The 23,868-nt window shown below is 40.4% G+C and overlaps 1 protein-coding gene across 2 annotated transcripts in view; it reads right to left on the bottom strand.

The window, feature by feature from the left end:
* LOC114464516 (protein ELFN1-like) overlaps positions 1-23,868 on the bottom strand; it is a 314,605-nt gene that overhangs the window by 66,488 nt on the left and 224,249 nt on the right. Inside the window, exon 1 of one of the 2 annotated variants that reach the window (XM_028448782.1) lies at positions 3,483-3,540. The exons of the other annotated variant lie outside the window; for it this stretch is intronic. The gene's annotated coding sequence lies outside the window, so the exon portion shown is untranslated. Of the gene's footprint in view, positions 1-3,482; positions 3,541-23,868 lie in introns of those variants that run through there. 2 annotated transcript variants of the gene reach the window in all.

Here is a 23,868-nt window from a genome sequence, read left to right as displayed (position 1 = left end):
TTGTTCCAGAGGGAGCCAGTGCAATGATTTCAGGATGGGGGTGATATGATCATATTTGTGCACCCCAATCAGGATCCTAGCAGCACTGTTTTGGATGTATTGAAACTTGTGAATGCTCTTGCTCGGGATCCCGATGAGGAGAGCGTTACAATAGTTTAGCTTGGAGGAGACAAAGGCGTGTACCAGTTTTTCAGCGTCGAGCAGAGAAAGTGTGGGGCGGAGTTTAGCGAGGTTCCTCAGGTGGTAGAAGGAGTTTTTGCACAGCTGCTTGATATGTGTGTCAAATGTCATGTGAGAATCCATTCTCACACCCAAGTTGGTGACTACTGCAGAAAGTGGAATTTCCTGGCCAGCAAAGGTGATAGAGGTTATGGGGGATGTTTGAACCTGATGTGGAGTGTCGACCAGCATGGCTTCGATTTTGGAACTATTGAGTTGTAGGAAGTTGAGATTCATCCACGCCTAGGTCTCCTCCAGATAGGTTGTCAGTGTGGCTAATGATGAAGATGATAAAAGTGTTGTAGGGGTGACGCTCCACTCTGATGTAGAGCTGCGTGTCATCGGCATAGCAATGGAATGACACGCCATGCTTGCTGATTACATGACCAAGGGGGAGCATGAATAAAATTAATAAAAGCGGGCCAAGGACAGATCCCTGGGGGACACCACAGGTGGCTGGCTGGGTAGAGGATTTAGCGCCATCAAGGGCGACACACTCAGTCCGACCTGCCAGATAGGACTGGAGCCAGCTCAGGGCCATGTCGCGAAGACCAATGGTGGATTGCAGATGATCCAGGAGGATGGCATGATCTACTGTGTCAAATCCTGCTGATAGGTCAAGGAGGACAAGAAGAGATGGACAGCCAACATACGCCGCCATCAGCAGGCCGTTGGTGACCCTTACTAGGGCTCTCTCGATGCTGTGAGCTGACCGAAACCCAGACTGGAATTTCTCAAAAATGTTGCTGTCTTTGAGATGGGTTTGGAGCTGTGCAGTAACTACCCTCTGCAGCACCTTGGAGAGGAATGGGAGGAAGGAGATGGGCCTGTAGCTACTGAGGGCTTCTGGGTCCAGAGTGGGTTTCTTCAGAAGGGGAGTGATGATGGCAGTTTTGAGAGCTAAAGGAACAAAGCCAGCCTGTAAGGAGAGGTTTATGGCACTGGTGATGAGGGGGGCAATGGCATGGATGTTAGCCTTCACCAGGGTTGTGGGGAAGGGATCCAGTGCACAGGGAGAGCTCTTCATCCTCCCGATGATGCGCTCAACTTCTTGCTGTGTGGTGATACAAAAACCTCTGAGAGGCTGGAGGACTTCAAGCTGTGGAACGACAGCTGGAGCAGGGGAAATAGGAGAGTCATGGAGGAGAGAGTGAATGCCATCAACCTTAGCTCTGAAAAAAGACATGAAGTCATTGCACTGCTTCTCTGTAGTCTCTCCGCATGCCTGTGTTTGGGGTTTTAGGAGATTGTGTATAGTTGAGAAGAGCTGTTTGGAATTGCCAGGGCTTTTACTGATGAGGTTGGAATAGAAACGGGACTGTGTGTCCTTAAGTGCTTTGGAGTAGGCCTTTTGGTGTTCTCTGTAGGCTACACTGTGCACGGTGGGTCCTGATGCCAAGAGACACCGCTCCATACCTTCATTTCCCTCAACTCACTGGTAAACCAGGGGGCAGAGCATGAAAACCTTACCGTTCTGATCTTCACAGGGGCATGGACATCCAGGCGGCCGCTCAGGGTTGTGATGTAGAAACCTACTGAGTCACTGGCTGTTGAGAGGGTCGGAGGGGAGAGTTGTTGGAGGTCTTAAACTTAAACTTAAAGGCTGCCTGCCTCCCAGAATGCTGAATGTTGTAGAAGTAAGGGAAAGCTCATAGTTCTTAGCTCAGAAATATGCAGTGGTAGCGCAATGGTCAAGAAAGCGGGCTTGTAACCAGAGGATGACCGGTTTGAATCCAACCTGAATCATTGCTATGATGTTACGGCCCTAGCCGTATTATGTAGTGTTCAGGTTGTGCTCTTGTTGTCTTTTTGCTGCCTGGTTTGTGTTTCTGAGTTCCTGCATTTTGTGCTGTTTTCCGTTTCTTAGTATATTCTTGTTTATTGTATAGTTTTGTACCTGCTGGGCAGGCCTCTTTTTGTTCAAGAATAAATTTGTGTTAATTATTGAAAGCTGTTGTCAGTGGTTTTTGGAGACTGAGATTTTTTTTAGATTATGTTTTTATGTTGCGTCCTGGAGCTCCTAGACTGGGGCGTAACATAAAATTCGGGGCTTGTCCGGAATTTGAACCCGGGAACTCTTGCAAGTCCCTTAACCCTAACTGGTTGTGTAGAATGTCACTTTCAATAAAGGATACATTTAGTTTTAAAAAAGGTATTATTAACTTATGCTGATTCACATATTTAATAAGTAATTTTCAATAACCATCTCTTACAACCTTGAATACTAGGGGTGACTAACTTTGCTTCACTATCTCAGGTTCATCTGTTAAATCGTACAATATAATAATGAATGAGTTTTCGAAAGAATCCTGCACATGGCCCATTACTTAATTGGTTCTTAATAGATGCAAAACAGGCAAGGTATATTACAGTAGCTTGGAAATACACATGGAAAACTATCTGTATTACAGGGGCTGAATCTGGAATTGTTCCAGGCTAAAATTATGGCACTGTCTAAGCAAATCTGTGCACCTTCTGGGAAAAAAAAATATAATCACACACAGGTTACCAATATTCCCATCAAGTGTTTGTAGGATTAATAGCGAAAACTGCTGTGTATGCAAGACTGGATGCAGGTTGGATGTTACCCTTATGGGAGTATCTAGACCTGCATTAACAACTGCTCTAAACTGCACTACAACAGCACAGCCACAATGATACTATGTTATAACAAGCATTCGCCTCTTGTATGAGTGAATATTTATGACACTTTTCCATTTGCTAATGTTGTAAAATTGAGCATCTGCCCCTCCAGCATCCTCTGCCTATAAACTCATAATGACTCAAAAAGCACTTATAAACACTCCTCATTAAAAAAAAAAGGTTAAAACAATTCTCAATAAACTAGAGGCTGAATTAAAATCCAGAATGTGTCATATAGCTTTAGTTTGGGTGTACATACTGTACATTTTTTCCTCGCACGTGGTTGTCCTTTAATGACTTCAACTCGAGTCTTTGACAGCTCCCATTTGCTTTTGAAAGGGAATTGAAATGGGATTTCTTTATTACAGTCCAATATAAGTAGACACTCAGTCATGATATACTATGATGAATATCCTGTTCGTAGAGGTGTGTGCGTGGGTTGAAACATTTCTTTGCGACACAGAATATCTGTTGGCTGCAATTTTCTGTTTAATCGTCTAGCTAAATGTTTCTGCCGATGGCCTCTCATCTACCTGCAAAGGTTGGCATTGACAAGCAAAGAAAACAGAACGAAACAGAAAGCAGATGGTGCCCAAAAAGGAAACAGAAAAGCTTTTTACCTGTGCAGATGGAGGTTGTGTCGAAACAAGCAAGGCTTTAGTCTTGGATACTTTTCACATCTCTATTGAAATTAAGAAAAAAAAGGGAAAAGGGGGGAATTGGGTAGAGAGGAGAGAGAGCACAATTTGGTTAGAGTTACAGAGCGGAGACATTATGCAACATTATACTGAAAAAGAAAAATGAATAAAATCAAGGTTTTTTTGGTTCTTGTAATGGACATTTGAAACGAGGGCTGGGTAAAAAAAAAAAGAAAAAAAAACACTCTGGAATTCCCATTAGGGAGACAGATGAAGGTCCATCAGAAGATGACAGGAACATCTGACACTTGGCAAGTCAATGATGGACACAGAGGAGGAGACGGAGATAGAAGGAGTCCTATTTGTAAGGCTAATAGGTGGCTCTGCCTCGCAGGAAGAAAACACTATCTCATACAGAGAGTTTAACAACCTCCTATGTCCTCTCTGCCACACAACTGTCAAGTCAAATAGATAAGTGACTGTGTGTGTGTTTGTTCATGTATGTGTGTTTGTGATAGTGAATGAGAGAGGGAGAGAGAGCGAGAGAGAGAGAGAGGGAAGGGGTGGGTGGGTGGTTGGGGTGTGGAACGACATAGTAAGGGCAAGTCTGTATTCACTTGCGTATCTCAACGTTTCTCCGTGTTTCTAAGAGATGCAATTAAAGGTTGTTGCAATTCCAGGTTATCAACGAGACATTACTAATCCCACTTGTAGTTCACATTGATTGAGCCATAACTACCAACACTATAGATATAATATTAAATATATTCTATAACATTTAACAAAATATTTTTCTAAAACATTTGCAAAATAAAGCAAAACTACATCAATATCTCAAGTTAGTATTAAAACCAATAAAGATAAAATCCAAACAAACATGATTTGTGGAGGCACTTTTCATAAAGACGAGTGAAGCATCAGCCAATAATAATAATGCATTAGATTTTATATAGCGCTTTATCATAGACACTCAAAGCGCTTTACAGAAGTAAGGGTTTTTTTTCACTCCACAGTTAGTGGTGGTAAGCTACTATTGTAGCCAAAGCTGCTCTGGGGCAGACTGACGGACATGAGGTTGCCATAGTTCACCATTGGTCCCTCCGACCACCACCAACAGTCACTCACACACACACACACACTCACATAAATACTAGGCAATGTGGGTGAAGTGTCTTGCCCAAGGACACAATGACAGATACCACTGGAGCGACTGTCCCCCACTGCCCCCACCTGGAATTCTCAGTGGTCTGCCATCCAAATACTAACCAGGCCCAGACCTGCTTAGCTTCTGAGATCTAACCAGATCGGGCAATGATGGGCTGGTATGTCTACATTTGTGGCCAATTACAATGTAATGTTCACACACAAACCAAGCCACCAGCCAAACTTTACCCACAAAACCTATTGCCATTATGGCATGAATAATGAGGACCTGTCCAATATTTCAATGTAAAAAAATCAAAACAATTTCAATATTATTGAATATAGTTAAGCACAGTTTCTGTCAAAGTTGCTTGCATACTATTTCCATCTCCTGGTAGATGCAGGCCCAATTTTGCAGACCTACTGACTTTCATTGGCTGAACATTAGAAAAAAAATACTGCCTTTTGCCCCTCCTGCAAGTTGTAGTATGCCTATTAGCCTGGAGACACAAGCAGATGCCTGCCTTGTCTGTTGGTACTGGCCTTTTATCGACTTACTCTGGATGATCCAGAAAACATTGCTGGGTGCCATAGCATAAAACTGTGCTCTCAGGTTGAAAGGGATGGAAAAGCCATGGACATCTCACCGTTGTGTGTAAGACATAATTACACACACACACACACACACACACACACACACACACACACACACACACACACACACACACACACACACACACACACACACACACACACACACACACACACACACTCTCTGTCCCTAATTCTTTAGGCCTGTCTCCACTAGTGAATATGTGGTGCAGTGCATGACTGGTGAGTCACTGACTCCTCTGGAGTTGGATGTACAAATAATGAACCCGATAGAAGCTTGAATGTGCAACATAACAGCAGTTGTTTTTTTGTACTTGTATTCTGCTATTGTATATTCTTGCATATATTGTGTATTTTTGCACTGAAACTGTACATGTCCAAATGTATTTTTGTTATATGATGATGTATAAAGACAATACATATTGTGATTATAAAATAAAAGCGATATTTCTACATGTCGACAAAGTATAATTGCACTTTGAATGTGTTTCCATTGAACGTTGTTTTGGGCAGGTGCCTCGTAGCTCCCACAAAATCTCATCTCGCCAGACTTTGCTGCAGGAAGATGGACACAGAACCTCCTTATAACACTCTGTATTCCTTTGTTGTTTCACGACTAAGGTGGCAGTAATAATTTTTAAGTTTAATGTTAAGAAATGTCCCGGTCTCCTCTTCTGTCCACACGTACCGCGCCATGTTTTCCTGGAGAAAAGTGGTCACGTGACCAGGTACGTCATATTCTGTGACAGGTATTTTTGGAAAAAGTATTTCCATAGTGCCTTTGCAACACATTTCAATATCAAAACGTCTGAAATTCCTTCTCATGAAAGCATAAAAACTTTTTAGCAATATTTAAGTCAGTGGCGCCAGGGTGAAATTGGATCACAGAAAGTAAGTGCTAGAATAAAGTAATCCCTCAATAGACCAAGTGACTGAATATCCAGTAGGAATTAGTAAAACAAAAAGGTTCTTGAAAAAATAGCCAAATTTGACCTCTTTTAAAACATGACATTGGCTCAATAACAGATGGTAGATTAACTTTTCCAGTCATCACCAATAAACTCCAACCCACATTTCCACACACCCATGCTTATGGCACTAGCCTACTGTACAGCTTACATCACTCGACCCCAACCCCTTTTATTCCCTCCCACCCATATCACACAGGATTATGATAAATGGGGAGACAAGCCTTCTTCAGCTACATTTTACTTTACCAGATACCTTTTAACTTTCACCAGCTTAGCTCAGCTGCAGACCAACTGACGGATTCCACCAAAATTAAAGGGGACATGTTGTGCTATTTTTCACCCATGTCTATTTGTTCTGAGAACCCCAAAAGCATAATATTTGAGGTTTATTTTACCAAACCCGCCTGTTTTCTGGAGTTTTAGCCTCTGAAAAGTCACTTTTTGACCAATTCTAAAACCGGGCTGTTTGAGTGGGCGTGTCTATAGACACGGACTCCACAGACTGTATAACTCCACAAAACAGTTGATCACTAGCAACTTTTTTTTGCTATTCACACACTCTTGTTGTTGTTTTCAGCCAGAAAACTGCACAATACAGTAAAACACATGGCTATTTAAGTGGATATTGTTATTGTGAGTCAGAAAAACACTGTTTTATGAAGTGTATGTGCCGTGCAGCAACAGCAGCTCCAACAGTAAAAGCAGCTGTTTCAGCTGTTTCAAACACTTAACGGAGCTGCTACGTTGCTTTATTGTCATCATCTCATGTAGAGATTACAGGAATAGTCCATTCAAGGCGACCGTGGCTCTGGTGGTGGAGGGTCGTCTTCTGATCGAGAGGTTGGGGGTTTGATCCCAGTACCTGACTATGTGTCGAAGTGTCCTTGGGCAAGACACTGAACCCTAAGTTGCTCCCAGTGGTCGACTAGCACCTTGCATGGTAGTCCTGTCCCACTGGTGTGTGAATGTGAGAGTGATTGGGTGAATGAGCTGATATGTAAAATGCTTTGGGACTGCTTCAGTGTGGTGATAAAGCGCTATATAAATCAAGTCCATTTACCATTTATCATAGTCCAAACCACTTTGTAGCATTGTGTTACGAACACAGTGTTGCCAGATTCGTGGTTCGTGTTTGGGCTGTTCTAAGATGTGATTGGGCTGGAAATTGTCCATCTGATTTGGCAACACTGATTCCTGATTTCACCTGTGAAACGGGGCAATTTTCTCTGTGTTATAAGACTTACACAGACCACAAACAAACGACTGGATGGTTTTATTTCACATTTTGTGTGCTGGTGGACACAAAAATAAATAAAACATTAGATTATAAAAAAAACTAAATAAATAAAAATCAACCATATCATCCACGGGCTGGATGAGATGTGCAATTGGGCCGTAACCATGGCACCCTTGATTTAAGTGTTTTTTTCAAAATTCAAATGTTTCCATTACCAGTTTTTATTGCGCTATTTAAATATTGCACATTTCCAACGGTAACGGAATCGAAGCTAGAGTGAGGTCACAGGTGAGACATAGTCAGTCCTTTTCAGATTTTTTTTATAAAACTGTCAAATGGACAACATGATTTTCGAGTATCAATGTTAGTATTTTACATACCATAATGACAGGTGAGGCTCTATCAATTTTTTACATCAGTGTGTTAGAGTAGACTGTTCATTGCTCTCAAATCATTTTTAGACCTGAAAAGTCAGCATCACTATTGCATTTGAAATCATCATTGTCAAGTATATCAAATATTACAGTTTGTCTGAGATGTCAGAAAGACAAGAAAATAGTTAACAGTCCGGGCTGCTGTGCATGGACAGGTATACTCCAGTGAAACGCTAATTCTTTCTGTGTGTCAAATGAATTGACATTAATACAAAATGTAATAAAAAGTGTATCTCTCTTGTGATGAGACAGTTGGTAAAGGCTTATGATGCTAGTAGATTTAAACTTATTATGCTCCTAACACTTTTTTACATACCAATGCAGCCAGATATCATTTATCCATTTTCAAATAAATTCAATCAAAAAACACATTGAAAGGGTTTTTTTTCTGAACATTTGTATTCCATGGGGCAGAACTAATGATGAGCAGCCATTTCCGAATGTGACATAGGTTGCTTTCACATATACATTATAGTCCGATGCACTTTGTATGGTTCAGGTGGTACATCTGCAACATTAATGCATTTTAATTTGGTCTGGTCTGCTTTCACACTACTCTTTGCCAAGCGCATCAAACTTTCTAAACAACGTCACGCAGGCACAACAGTCGGTCGCCTATTGGATAGAATACTTTCGTCTCCAGTAAAGACAAAAACAAAACTTCTGTCACAAAAAAATTATTTTTCAAAAGAAATCCTAAAACAAATCCCCCAGAAACGTACTTAATAATAATTCAAAATAACCCACAATCACAATGAATGTGGAAATGTTTTTGACATGTATGTATGTGTGCTGCCTGCAGGATGTAGGAGCGCTGGGTGTGTGTGTGTGTGTGTGCTCATTGATGGAACAACAGTTTGTGTGATTGCTGTGTGTCGCTGCCCAGTCACTGACTGAGTTGCGTTGTCACTGTCACATCCTGTTTTTGGTCCCTCTTCCCAGAAACGTAATTAATAATAATTCAAAATAACCCATAACCACATGATTCCAAAACCTGCGCTAATGTGCTACATAAACCGCTCCATCTCCTACCTGTCAGCGTTCAGAGGTGTCATGTCACCAGTAAAGTTGTATCATATGTCAAGATGTCAGAATGTATAAGGTGAAACATAGATCAGTCAAGTGTTCACCCATGTCTGACTATGTGAACAGTTTTGGTAATAGAGAGAAGAAATTAATGATGTGGGAGTAATACGGAAGAGAGTGTGGAAATGTGTGGATGGATGGATGAATAGATGGAAAGACAGATGGATAGTTGGATAGATGGATAGATGGATGGATAGATGGATGGATGGATGGATGGATCTTTGTGTTCTGCCTGCAGGAGCGCTGGGTCTGTGTGTGCGCGTCCCTGTTGCCGTGACAATAGTTTGCGTGATTGCTGCATACTGCTGCCCAGTCACTGATGGAATTTCTCTGTCACAACTGCGTTTCAATGTATTTGGTGCAGGTTTGCTTTCTCACATCACAAAAACCATGCCATGCTTTGCTTGAGTTGAACCAAAACCCACACTTTACAGAGGACCAGACTTCACTTGTTTGCTCCGCACCAGACTTCAAGTGAACCTTCACACTATCGCAAAAAAGATCGGACTACCCGAGGAAACAAGGCAGGGTGCAGATCAAAGAGGTATGTGTGAAAGCACCCATAGACTCCAGGTTATCTGGTGTAAGTAAACAAACAGTGTTACGTAGAACGAGGTCCTAAATGACAGGGTTTCATGAGTAAACAATATGGCTTGACATTTTTCATAAAAGGGATGTGAATGGTTATCAGCTGGAGCCATAGAGCAATAATGCTTGTGCGGAGAGTGAATCATCATATTCTAGTGATTGCAAGGAGGAAAACACCACCAGAGCTGTACCTGAAGGGCTCCCATCCTATGTGTCACATGGCCCAAGAACCAAGACTACATGTCTGAAAACATCAAGGTCAACTGAAATAGTTGCTGACTTCCGGTCATCTCTCAGTCCAAAGTGGCTACCGTTCACCACACCCTAAGAGCTATGTGCTTCCTTTTATAGGCTGAGACATGGCAAGGTCTCAATAGGACATTCTAGTCTGTTGGTGACATCACCATGGACTTAAAAATAATTGCAGCATTCCCATTCTCTCTCTCTCTCACCACATACTCTTTCTTTGTGGCCCAATCTGTGTGTGTATATTCACTAAGCACATGGACTCAAATAGTTTGCAATCACTTTGGACTTTTTCAATTTATGCAGCTCCAGCTAACATTCACACACACAAGCACACATCATCAGGTTGTCAGGAGGCTCTGCAACCGAGCTATCCTCCTTTCTCAAACTCAAACACCAACCCATGTAATATGATGTGCTATTTGTAATGATATTCTTAGTGTAGTAGTGGTACTACTAAGAAGTTAACCATTCATTAGCTTTATTATAAGTGACTATGATTTTGTGTTTTAATAAATCAATGTTAACATACATTGAGTAATCTGTACATGGCTATGTACAGGTTGTGCGGGCTAGTCTAGCAGACCTTGGAAGGCTGCAACACATCTACACAAAATCTGAATTAATATGGTATGATATGCTTTCCTTCTAAGTCAAGACTCAACTAACTCTGCTGAATAATTACATATCAAATACTGTTTAATGAGACAAAACCACAAGTGTGCACTACCAAGGATCTGGTGCTTAGTACAGGTAAAGGTTTCATTGTTGGTGACTTTAACCTTCATGTTGATGATGAAAACAACAACCTCAAAAAATATTTACTTCATTATTAGATTCAATAGGCTTTACACAAAATGCAAACATTATTTGTATCATGCCCTGGACCTTGTTCTAACAGTGGTTCTCCTCTTATTTATCTGGGTGTAGCTTTAGTATAAGGTCTGAGTCAGCAGATTTGTTGTGTGGAGTCCCCCAAGGTTCCATTTTGTGTCCTGTCTTATTTTTGCTACATTTGATCCCCTTGGGAAAGATCATCCAAAGGTTCAGTGATGTTTCTTACCACCTATTTGCTGATGATATCCAGCTTTACTGCTGCTTTAAGCCGCCTGAGATCCAGAAGCTTAACTCATTACTCCATTGTTTAGTGGAAATAAAACAATGGCTGAGCGATAACTATCTGCAGCTCAATGTAGACAAAAAAGAAACATTGATTATTGCCCTTGCTGACTCAATTCCAGGAATTAAACAGTACTTGAGTGATTTAGGCCAGTCTGCTAAATCAAGCCTTAGAAATTTGGGAGTTAGCAATGACAAAGACCTGTCATTAGTGCAGCACTGTAAGCACCTGACAAGGAACTGCTTCTTTAAACTAAGGAAAATCTCTAAACTCAGGAAAAAGGTGTCACAGAATGAAATGGAGGCTATCATTCATGCTTTTGTGTTTTCACGTTTAGACTATTGTAATAGTTTGTTTTCATGTCTGAACAAGAAGGAGCTGCGTCTCGACTGCAATTAGTGCAAAACTCTGCAGCGAGAATTCTGACTCGTACAAATAGGAGGACTCACATATCCCCTATTCTAAAAGAACTTAATTGGCTGCTAGTGTCTTATAGGATCAATGTTTAAATTGTAATTCTAGCATTCAGAGCCTTGCATGGTCAGGCTCCTTCTTACATCAGTGATCTGATCAAGCCTTACACTCCTGCTTGGGCTCTGAGGTCTGTGGATCAGAATCTGCTGATGGTTCCTTGCACTCGTTTTCGGACCAGAAGAGACGGATCCTTCCAGGCTGTTGTTCGATCTTCTGCTCTCTCTGCGTTCAATTGACTCTGTTGACACCTTCAAAAGCCAACTTAAGACCTATTTATTTGTTTTCTTTTAATTAGCTACTCTTGGGCTACTATGATTTTGTGTTGTCTTGGCCTTTTAAACTGTGTTTTGAATAACTTTGTAAGTAAATCAGTAGTTTATTTATAAAGCGTTTTGCAGATAAAATCACAAAGTGCTGTACAGAGTTGTGGCAAAAGTACAACACAATAGAATAATAAAACAAGAGTGCATAAACATCATAAGAACAGCAACATTAAAGGATAAATAAAAATTAAAATCCAGTTAACTAAAAGCTTTTCTGTAAAGTGTAGTCTTCAGCAGTTTTTTAAAAGTGTCCACACAGTTGAGCTCCCTGAGAGACTGGTGCAGGTTATTCCAGAGTCTGGGAGCTTCAGCCTGGAACGCCAGGTCTCCTCTGGTTTTAAATTTAGTTTTTGGGGTCTTTAGGAGACCCTGACCTGAAGACCGAAGGCATCGCCCTGATGAGTAGGGGCACAACAAGTCCGAGATATATTTAGGGGCCTGACCATGTAATGCTCGGAACGTGAGAACTAATATTTTATATTCTATGCGAAACTTAACTGGAAGCCAGTGCAGAGTAGCAAGAATGGGGGTGATGTGGGATGTTCTGAACGATCTGGAGCCTGTTTAGGGTTGACTTATTAAAACAAGTGAAAACAGAATTACAATAGTCAATACGAGATGATATAAATGTGTGTATGACCAGTTCCAGATCTGATTTTGATAATAGATGCCTCACTTTAGAGATATTTCTCAGATGGTAAAAACAGTTTTTAGTCAATTGTCGACAATGTCCCTCCAAAGACATGGACTGATCAAAAACAACCCCAAGGTTTCTGAGGCTGGTTTTAACAGATGAGCCCAGATCACCAAGAGAGTTTTTAATTAGAGGGATCTTTTTATCAGGAGCAATGATCAGAGTTACTGTTTTGTTTGAATTTATCTGGAGATAATTTGATGACAACCAGTTTTTGATACAGGACATACAATCTAAGAACTCAGATAAAAAGTGAAACTCTGTGTCATTAAAGGAGCAGTACAACTGGATATCATCAACCGACCAAGAGGCATCAGATACAATAAAAACAAAACAGGCCCCAGAACAGAGCCCTGGGCTACTCCACCTGAAAGGTTGGACATATTAGACATAACATCGTTAATAGCAACATTAAAGGTTCTTCCATTAATGTAAGAGGTAAACCACTGGAGAACAGTACCAGAAAACCCCATCTCAGATTTGAGTCGATCAACCAGTATACTGTGGTCTACAGTATCAAAGGCAGCTGTCAGATCAAGTAAAACTAAAACTGTGTAATGACCAGAGTCAGCGACCATCATCACATCACTAGAAACTTTCAGAAGAGCAGTTTCAGTGGAGTGGATTGGCCTAAAACCAGATTGATATTTGTCATAAATATAATGCTGTTCCATGTATGAGGTTAGCTGCTTAGCAACCATTTTCTCCATGATTTTAGACATGAAGGGAAGCTTAGATATAGGCCGGTAGTTTATAGGCTCCCCCAGATCAAGATTGGGTTTTTTAAGAATGGGGTTTATTATCATATGTTTAAAATAGCTGGGGACTGAGCCAGATAAATGTGAGGTTTATCAATTTTACCACCCAAGGACCAACAACATCAAAAACATTTAAAAGCAGAGAAGTAGGAACAATGTCTACAGTGCTCGATGAGAGTTTCATCTTTCCTACTAAAACTTGAACATCCTGTAGGCTGACAGGAGTGAAGGAGGACCATGAGCTCACAGGGGCTGATGCAGTGCCCAAGTTAACCAAGGGAGGAGTGATGCTAGCCCTGATGTCTTGTACTTTATTTACAAAGAAATGTAAAACATTTTTACAGTTTGTGGCTTATTGTCTGTGAACGGTGCTATATATATTAATGCTTACTTACTTGCTCAGCTCAAAAAGATGAATTTATATCATAATGCTAATGTCCTCCCTGTAGCAGTGGTCAATAATTTCTTAAACATAAGCTCCTGAAACAACTCCAACATGCAGTTTATATCTACACAGTTTCACTCTTGTTTTCTATCTGAGCCAACATCAATAGTTAATGCTTCTCAACCAACAATCTGTCTCTAAGATCCAATCCTAACTCCACAGTTTAAAGATGTTTAACAAGTTAAAGACCAATATCCAACCTTCCTTTTTTTCCAAAATACTTGAACCTAATTGCAGGTCAACTATGTGACCACCTACATAGAAACAATTTACACAAGAGCTTTTAGTCTTGCTATAGAGCCCATCATAGCAATGAGACTGCCTTTGTAAAAGTAACCAATGCTCTCCTTTTAGCCTCAGACAGTGGCGGCTTGGTCTCAATTCTGGTCGTCTGAGAGCTCAGTGGAGCCTTCGATAGAATTGATCATAATTTTTTGCTGCAGAGACTGGAAAGTGTTTTTGGGTTGGTTTAAATCCTTTTTATTATACATAACCCACTTTGTTCATTGTTTCTTCCTGAGCCAAGGAAGGGACAAGACGTGTTTTCAGAGCTCTCTCCGGGAAAGCTATACTCCCGTCTGATAACGCGACCTTGACTACCAGCGAGCAGCGACCAGCTGCATCTGAAGAGAGAAAACTGGGCCCAGACATGCCACCAAAAATGGAAGAGAACTTTAAGCTATTCAAAGAAGAGCTTAAAGAAATGATTAAGGAGATGAAACAGGAGATGAGACAGGATCTCATGTCCTTAAGACAAGAACTATCTACGAAGATGGAGAACATGACGAATGCCTTGGAGAAATCATTGAAAATACTGGAGAATGATGTCAAGGCACTGAAAGCCATGAACCTCTGGAACAGCCTTGACAAAGAGACACAACAGTCAGATAATCTGAAACAATTTAAGGACAAAACGAGGAGGACATTTTTACACACATACAGATCTCAAGTCAACTCTCCATTGAACTCTACAGCGACAACATGGAACTCATCAACTGGTCATTGAGCACCATTGACAAAATCTTCTCAACGAGGCAATTGCTTCAGCACGAAATACCGTGTCCAAAGGACACAAACCCAAGTGGATATGTCGTGGACGCACGAGGGAGAAGCCAGATGCTCTGTCTCTCCCAGCTGAAAGTGGAAGATGTGGAGGACATCTATCTGCTAGGAGTCATGATCTTTGGCCTGCTAATGATGGGGGTATGTGTCTGTGCATGTGCCTTCCGGATGGATCGTAAGCTGAGGCGACTCTCAGAGGATATGAAGGTTCTCAGAGAGAAGAAGAACTTCACGTTTGGAGAGTTGGAGGAACGTAAACAACGACTGGAAAAGAAAGCTCGTGGAAATACGGGGGAAAAAGACTGTGAAGAGGAGTAACAGCAGGAACAATGACTGCAGACGAGAACACATCACAAAAAAAAAAAAAAAGGGAAGAAACGAGGTTGGATGTAAAATTATCTGTGTTCAAATTAGGGGACGGATCTAGATAAGCATAATGCTTTTTTCCGTCGCCCTTTCCGGCATGAAAAAGGACAAAAAAAAAAAAAAAAACAATGATGTGATTTTGCTCTGAATGTCAAATGAATTTCTGTGAATGCAACCATGTCGGAAATGAACTGAATAAATAAATAAAAAAAAATAAAAAAAAAATCTATCCCAGTGTTGTTCATGGAGTTCCACAAGGTTCAGTTTTAGGACTAATACTCTTTACATTATATATGCTTCTACTGAATTTTCCTAGCATGTCTAGTAGTATACCAGGAGGCAAAGTGTTCAACTACCAGGGTCCTCGCCCTTTGGAACCATCTCCCATTCTTAGTACTGGAAGCTGCTACTCTTGCCACCTTTAAGGGTAAACCTAAAACCTACTTTTTAAAAAAAAAGCATATATGTATAAAAGGGTAATCCTAGCCACTAGAGCCAAAGCCCTAAACCTAAAAATAAGAACTAAAAATTTAAATTGTACACTGCAAAACCCACATTACATTCAAACACAATCCACCACCACCCCTTTCTTTTCCTGGGGAGAGAGTGGTGAATGTTAGATGCGAGTGATGCCCAGACAGGCACGGTTGTTGTTAAGGTGAAGCCTCATCTCCCATTCTTGACTACTGCCATTCAACTGACCACACCCTCAATTCATCTACACATTGTCCTCCAACAGGTGCTCTCCAGACAGACACAGTAGTGATAGGGTTGAAGTTCATCCCCCACTTCTGATCCCCGTAACATACCCACCACACTACACATTATTTACACTGATGTCCATGCCACACATTCACACCCCATACTCATTCTCATTCCATTAGCTCATAGTTTAACACCAGATGTTTCCATGCATGCACTGGAGCTGGCAGTTCCTGATCTGTGGTTCGCAGCTCAACTCTGATGTTCTTTCTCTCTATCCGGTTCCATTGTCTTCTTGATGTCGATGGCAGAAGGCTGCCACCTCTGAGCCTGGTTTTGCTGGAGATTTCTTCCCATTTAAAAGGGAGTCGTCCCACCTTCACTGATGCGTGTAAATTTTTTTTTGTTAACAATTTAATATTTTGTAATGAGTGCTATGAGATGCCTTATTGTAATTGTTGCTCTATAAATAAAGTTGAATTGAATTGATGTATTTTTTTGTATATAAACAACCATAATAGCATTGTCAGCAACATGCACAATTTCAACAAAATCAGAGATGAACCGGTCTTTAGTGATTTAATGAGCCATTCACAGTTTCACTGTACTGGGAATGTCAACTTAGACTTGCATGTGTTAGACTTTGAGACAAATAGACCAGCTGCTAAGCTAGCAGTGCAAACAGCAGATCGGCTGACAGCTGACTCACCATAAACAAACCAGCTTCATACTGTCACAGTGCCATCCCCTGGCCTGTTGCCTCTCTCTCACTCCCTCTCACTTTCTTGCTCGCTGTCTGTCTCTTTGAATGGCGAACCTTTGGAGACATTGATCAGTGCAGGGGTTAATTGGTGGTCGGTAAGTATAAGTGACTGACATTATGTACGTTGGTAAAGTATGGAAGTGGATGTTGTGTTATCATGGTTGTGTGGGCTTACATGTGGTGGATGCTAAATGCGCTTGACTTTCTGGCTCATGACATATGGATGGGTGGTGCGTTCCTGCGCGCACCTTAGTGTCATCTGAGATCAGTTGTTCAAATAAGTCCAATAGTAAGCATCAGTCTGTCCTCATTCACGCAGTAATGAGGTCTTGCCAATCATTGTGTCTTATGTTTAGTTTAGTTTTGGATTGTTGGTCCACTGTGTTACTCAGAGTGATGCTTTGTTCGTTTTTCTGCCTGTTGCTGCTGAGAGGCCTTGCACTGAGCAATAACCAATCTGGACAGCACATTAGCCTAGTAGTCTGCACTAAAGAAGCTCTCGTCACCCAAGCAAGTGCTGAATAAATCTGTCCCAGCCAGTATGGGTTGCAACTCAACTCAAGTGAGCATTTAGAGCATCCTTGACAACCTATATGGGATCTGGATTGCTCCCCATGCTCCCTGATTGAGCTCCTGCTTCTCTCACCCTAAACCTAACTTTAAAGTGGAGGTTAAATACTGTGACAAGTGGATATATTTGATTATTTGGTAATAAAGCAATAATGTTTAATTGTTAGCGTTTATTGTGCTAATTATGCAAGCCTTTTGAAAGTCACAAATTTTGTGCCGACATTTTGTGCAGAAGGTCAATGGCTGGGCATTGCTATGTGTGCCTGATTGTAAACAACCAAACAAGATGACCAGCAACATTCAATTGTGCCTCCGTCACCAGGCAACTGGGGCCGTGGGGGGGACCACAGGGTCAAACAGGCTTTCTCTGTCAAACCAGGGGGACTCAGACCTTCATTGCCACATGGTGAATTATGATGTACCTTAGATCATATCCATGTAAAAACATGGATATGATCTACACAAGAAACTGAGGGAATGTTGTGTAATATGGAATTCCAACCTGTGACGTCACGCTACAATTACGCCAAAATGGCGTAATAGTATAGAGTTTTTATGCGGTACATGGAAAAGTGAATTACGAATATTTTCATATCAATGAAATACATGCTTTAATGCATACAATGTTTAACAAAGACCCCAATGGACATAATCACAGGCTTTTGTTGATGCGTTTCCATGCCCCCTTAAAGAAAAAATCTAATGAATGGATTTGATGTGACCTTTGTGCTTCATATTGGAAGACTCTACCTAACTTTTCCCTTCTGTTGTTTGTCAAAGTTGCATTTCAAAATGAATACAAAGTGCTACCCTTTATCTCAGTCAATAAAGGCTACTTTTTTTGTTAGAAACTCTAACGAGAGAGAGAACACTCTCCTGTTTTTACTCTGAATGAGAGACAATCTTAGTTACAGGTCAAGTTTAGTATCTTGATCATTTAGGACAACATTTTACGCCTATTTATTTTTCATTAAAGCCATAGCTTGTCTATCATTCAGCTAATTAGCAAAATGTCCTACAATTTTGTATTCAATATACTATTAAACTAGGAAAACAATGTTAATAGTTGTGTCTGCCTTGTTGGTGGGAAGAGACATTTTAACTGCAAAATGGTAATTCTAGCATGAATGGAAAGTTTCTTGCTTTTCTAATGGCCAGTAGGCAAAGCTTTTGTTAGTGCTGCTGCTTTCACTTCTATTTGCTCTTTGCTTTTAGTGGTTGAGTGGCAATGTTCCAGGACTTCAACTGGTCAGATTAGATTTGAGATTGTTTGGTTTTGCTTGCAAGTCTCAAGCGAAGCCAGATCTTTATAGAGTCAAGTACTCGTCAAATCAGCTCCCAGGTATGTTTTTTTCTACTTTGAAGTAGTAGAAGTTCCACCCTCTGATGATCAGACAATGAAAAGCAACCAAATAAAAGGTGAATATGAACAACTCAGCAGAATGCATCTTAAAACTACACTGACACATACTGTACACACAGCCCTCAATGCTGCTGTTTCATTTTATTAGCAAGAGCTTTTGGAGACTGAGGATGTAGATATAATGGTAACCACTGTAGAAAAAAAAATTATAACATGAAGAAGTGAGGGATGCTGGGAAATGAAAGAAAAGGCTTTGTGTAAAAGCAAAATTGCAAAATGTTGTTGAATATCTGCGGAATGTCACTGAAAGCCAATTGATAAAACCCAAGTCTAGTGTTGTGTGTTTGTGTGTGTCCTGTTCCAAGGTGTGCCTCTATGTTTTGTTTTTAGCCAAATGGACAAAATAATCACAGACATCCAGTAAACATCCCCCAATCTCCCCTTGCACTGCATTTCACTGCATGGATCAGTTTTTTGACACAAATAATCACCCTATAGCGATGGAAGCAAACCAAACATAGGCCCACACAATGCTATCAAGATAAGCATGAGGAACATTTTGGCGTCGGTCCTCCTGATCCGTGTGTTTGTGAGATGGCATTAAAGACTGTTCAGGTGGAGCAGAGGAGGCAGAAGAGGTGTGGTGGTTTTAAAGGCATGTTAAGAAAAACATGGGAAGGATGGATTTTGAAAATAAAACAAAAGAAAAAACACCTCCAAACAGATCGTCTGATGCATTACTGCTTACAAAAAGCTAAACGCAGAGCTCCGTTTAAATGTTCCTTATGCATAAGGAGCACACACACTCCCCTTGATTTGTAAGGACAGTAGAGAAAGGTGCTGGATGTTTGTGGGTATGCTCACTCATGACTGTAAAGGCTATGAATACACTGACCAGCAGGCCCAGGAGCTGCATGAGTGAGTCAGACACAGTTAGTCCACATCTGAGAGAGGTCAGCTGTGCTGTTCTGATTTACCATGAAAGAAGAGTCAGGTTGGCTGCAGGAAAGATCAGGGACACTAATGGTAAGAGCCTCTGTCAAATTCTCTAAATCTCATTACATATGACATATTTGTTCCATGGGCAACTTACCAAGTGATGCATGCTTGATTATGTGTATGTATAATGTTTCACAGCCAGCAAGACTGGTGCTATAGAGCAGTGTCCTGCAGCATCCGTTGTATTTGTATCATATATCACTTCAATATGTTAAGTAACAAGTTGTAAATATGAGATTTTATTAGAAAAAGTCAAAGTCATGGTTTTATGTGTTACATTACATCAGTAGTCTATATAGTGGTGGTGATGATGATGACGATTGTTCACCTCTATTTACCTTTCACTGCTAATTAGGAAAACCTTAGCATGATCCTTCATCTTAATCCAGATTTGCAGAATCAGCTGGAGTCTGACGCAGTCCCCTGAACAGAATGCATTTATTGTGTGTCGTTTCTATGGGACACTGACAATTACCTCTAAACAATTAAAGGTGGAACAATATAATTGAATGAAAAGGTTTTGCTATAGTGTTTGTCGTGCTCCGGTCTAATCTGCTTAATATATCAATTACACTATAGCTGAGTCTGCAGTTAGACCAAGACCTTAGTTCTCAACAGTAGGTTGGTTAATTATCAAACATCTCATTTAGTCACCTCAGGTTTTTGTGATAAGCTGTTATGGGCATGATGACAAAATAGCATGTGATTCTGTTAAAAATACACGGACTGATTATGTAACTTAGAAATACAGCATTTTAGATCACACATCTGTGAACACAAACACTCTCCACAGGGCATATCAAGATGAAGAAAGTTGTGAAATCTTTTCTACATGGGAGCAGTGACGTGCAGTCAGGGTAGGCAAGGTAGGCAGTGCCTTCACAAGGGTGAATTGATATTTTGACCATTTGTTTTAATTATAATGTAATTATAAATTATTTATTTTTCCATTTCCAATAGCCTACAGTACCTATTTTGTGTGTTTCATAGCCCAAATTACTAAACAGCGCTATTTCCTGCAATGGTTGCCGTCTCACTCCACTGTAGGGAAGGAGGAGGCCACGCCCCCTCCCAAAGGCGCACGGCTGCTCTGCCTCTGTTCCCATAGTGTGTTTTTATGTGTTTGTGCATGCGCAGTCAGTTCCCCAAGATGACAACCATTTACGTCCAAAGGCAGCTCTCTACGCTGCCCATACCTGTCAAGTTTTGGATTTGAAAATAAGGGAAATTTTCTGGCGCCCACTACGAGCCGTCCCACCCGCCCAACCAAGCTCCAGTATCTCTTATAGTTTAAGATAGGTGTACAAGAAATCTATTATACCCACTTGTTAACCACTTACACTTACTAAATACAATTATGTGATTATAATCTGGTAGGTCGACCTTTATTAACATTGAAATGCTGTGAACATTCCTATTAGGACTGGGCGATATGGACCAAAACTCATATCTCAATATATTTTTTCAAAATGGTGATATACGATATAAATCTAGATCATTTTATCAAATAAAGTCTGACCAGAAAGACAATTGCTTTACAGGGACATTTATTGACAAACAGCTGCACAATATGTGCACACATTGTCACGATGGGGTTTTATTTTGGAGGGCAGGCAGGAGATCTTGGACTCCCTTCCAGCAGCTTTCTCCTGCTGATTGGCCTCCAGCTGCAATTGATTAAACTGCTGAGTATAAATGTGGAGGCTTTGGTTCACTTCAGAGCTGGGACATTACTTGTGCTGTGACTATGGGTCTGTTACTTGTGATCTAGGCTCAGTGGGTAACCAGTAATTCCTGGATCGACTTTTGGATATTCTTGTTTACCCTCGCTTCTTGGTTTTACTTTTTGTGTTTTTTTTGTTTGCATCTGCCTCCCTGGACTTACCATGCCTATGGAATCAATAGGTATGGGTCTGCATTTGGGTCTGCACCCACACATGCCCGTGACACTCATTAATCCTTCTGAGTTTTACATGTTGTTCTGAGAAGTAAAAGCAGTGACTCATAAAAATAGTATTTTAATACATAATAAGCTATTATATATATATGAAATATTAGAGTTTTCTATATCACCAAAATAGAAAACTCGATACATCATCAATCTCGATATATTGCCCAGTCCTAATTCCTAAATTATAAAACTCCCTAAATAAAAACATAAATGGGTATATGACGCACATGTTTATTTAATATACTTACAGTTTATATACAAGTCAACACATTGCATATTTACTGTTATTTTCACATTGCTTGTCTTTAAGTTAGACATTAACATTTTATTTTCATTACATATTTTCTTATAATTTATAATGCTCACTCATGTGATTCTCTGGTGTTCACTAATGACTTATTAGACACATTTTGTTGCAGACTACATTCTTGAACACTTTTATAAATAAGTATATATTTGTGGTGCTTGTGATTGGCTGATTTTTCTTTTTTTTTTTTTGTCGTTCCTTCCGCTGTGGTAGACGTTAAAATCTCAGGTATTAATTTAACAGAACATGTAACTGTGTCCCATCCTGCTGCTCTTTATGAAGGTAAACTTTCTGTCACATTTTACAACGTATTTCCACGAGTTTTTTGTTTTTTTCACTGGAACGTCTTCATTCATTCATCTCTTTTCTGAGTTGTTTCCGGGTTTGTTGCCGCTGTCTGCACTAATCTCACGAGACCTTCACTCAGGCCATTTCAGGTACCAGTTCTCGCGAACCTCGTGATGGCGTTCAGTTTAGTAAGGCATTTTTAAATTATTATTAAATTAAAATACGGGATATTTACGGGAAAATACTAATATGGGAAGATGGCGGGAAAGAGGGGTAAAATACAGGAGTTTCCCCTCCAAAACGGGATACTTGACAGGTATGACGCTGCCTTTGCACCTAACCGCGCTATGCTAAATGCTATACAGTATGTAAGTTCACAGTGCATTAGTGAATTGATCCCATGTGACTGCTGCTGCTACGTTCTCTCTCGCTCTAGCAAGTGGGTGGATGAAAGCGCTAGAGATGATAGAGAAACTTTTTTTTGAGGAAAAACGACAGCTTTTAAAAGATGGGAGACCAAAACCTGAGTTACCAGAGCTTCAGCAAAGGAAAGGTCAGAAAATGTTTCATACTTTTCACAGTGATACAAAAGGAAGGATTGGCTTTGTGGATGCTCCTCACTGAGGCTGTTCCGAGTGGTTATTGTTGTCTTTTTCTCCATGTTTCTGTGTTTCCAACACAAACAACAGATGTGCTGCCGTGTCATGAGATATATCTTGTTGGGAGAGTATGGAGGCTATATTAAATAATTGTTTATGTTTCTTTAATGGTGTTTTACGATGTTGATTTTGTTAGATGGCTAAATACTTGTTCATGTGGATCTTGTTGGGTTTTTTCTTTCTTATAATGAATTTTATATTTTGATAAGCACATTGAGATGACTTTGTTGTAAATTGCTTTGTACAAATAAAGTTGAATTGAATTGAATTAACACTTGCCAGCAGAAACATATGAAATTGTCATTGATGGTCTCGATTTGCAACGTGCCTACCCAACCCTAGTGGTCACGGCATGGGAGGTATTGTATTCTGAGGGCCATATGACTGTGAGCAAGATAAATCTCTCCAGATGGAATCTAAAAGCTCAATAAAGGTTTGGAAAATCACCTACTGGGATTGAACAGAGAACAATCTGCAGCTCAAAAAAGGTCTGAAAAAAACCATGGAAGGGGATTTGAGCTGTCTAGCAGGCAGTCAAGTTATTCTTAAAATGAAACAAGTAGACTCTTTACAGGGAAAATGTCTAGTGGGCAATTATTTATGAAAGTGCATGTCACTGAGGGTTTCACACATCAGCAAACAGATGTCCAATTCTTTTAAGGGTCAGAAAAGATGTCACATTTCAGCTGTGAATAGTTCTTTGTTAAAGAAACAGAAATGTGTTCCTTGATGTTAGGATTAGTCGACGAGTTTCCAAGTGGGTGAGCTGACAACTGAGGAGGCAGGGGGCAGGGGGGCAGGCTAATTGTGGCTTACAAGTCAGTAAACAGAGATGAATTAGATGGAGATATTTTAGATACCCTAAATTCTGCAGTCCAAGCTTCAACACTTTTTAAATAGTTTTTTGTTTGTGTCAGTAAGATGCCTTTTTAAGTTATTTGTTTTGAATTAATGTAAGATTCATGCAAACGTCCCCAATGATGCTCACTGAAGGGATCAAATATGATCACTGGACTATTTAAGCTTTAAATGGTTATGCTGTTTGATAATGGCCACGTTTGCAATTTATATTTTTGCAAACCTGCAATTACGGTAGATTTCCCAAGTCACACAAGTGCACTCGGAAGCCTTTTGGTTGTAAAACACAACCAAATCTGCTCTGATCTCTGGTTAATGAGGGTTTTCTGAACTTTGATATACACTTCTG

Source organism: Gouania willdenowi, chromosome 1 (genome assembly GCF_900634775.1).
Source record: "Gouania willdenowi chromosome 1, fGouWil2.1, whole genome shotgun sequence".
Taxonomy (NCBI): Eukaryota; Metazoa; Chordata; class Actinopteri; order Blenniiformes; family Gobiesocidae; genus Gouania; species Gouania willdenowi.
The sequence above is the reverse complement of the archived record's forward strand: the minus strand, read 5'-3'. Positions and strand labels throughout refer to the sequence as shown.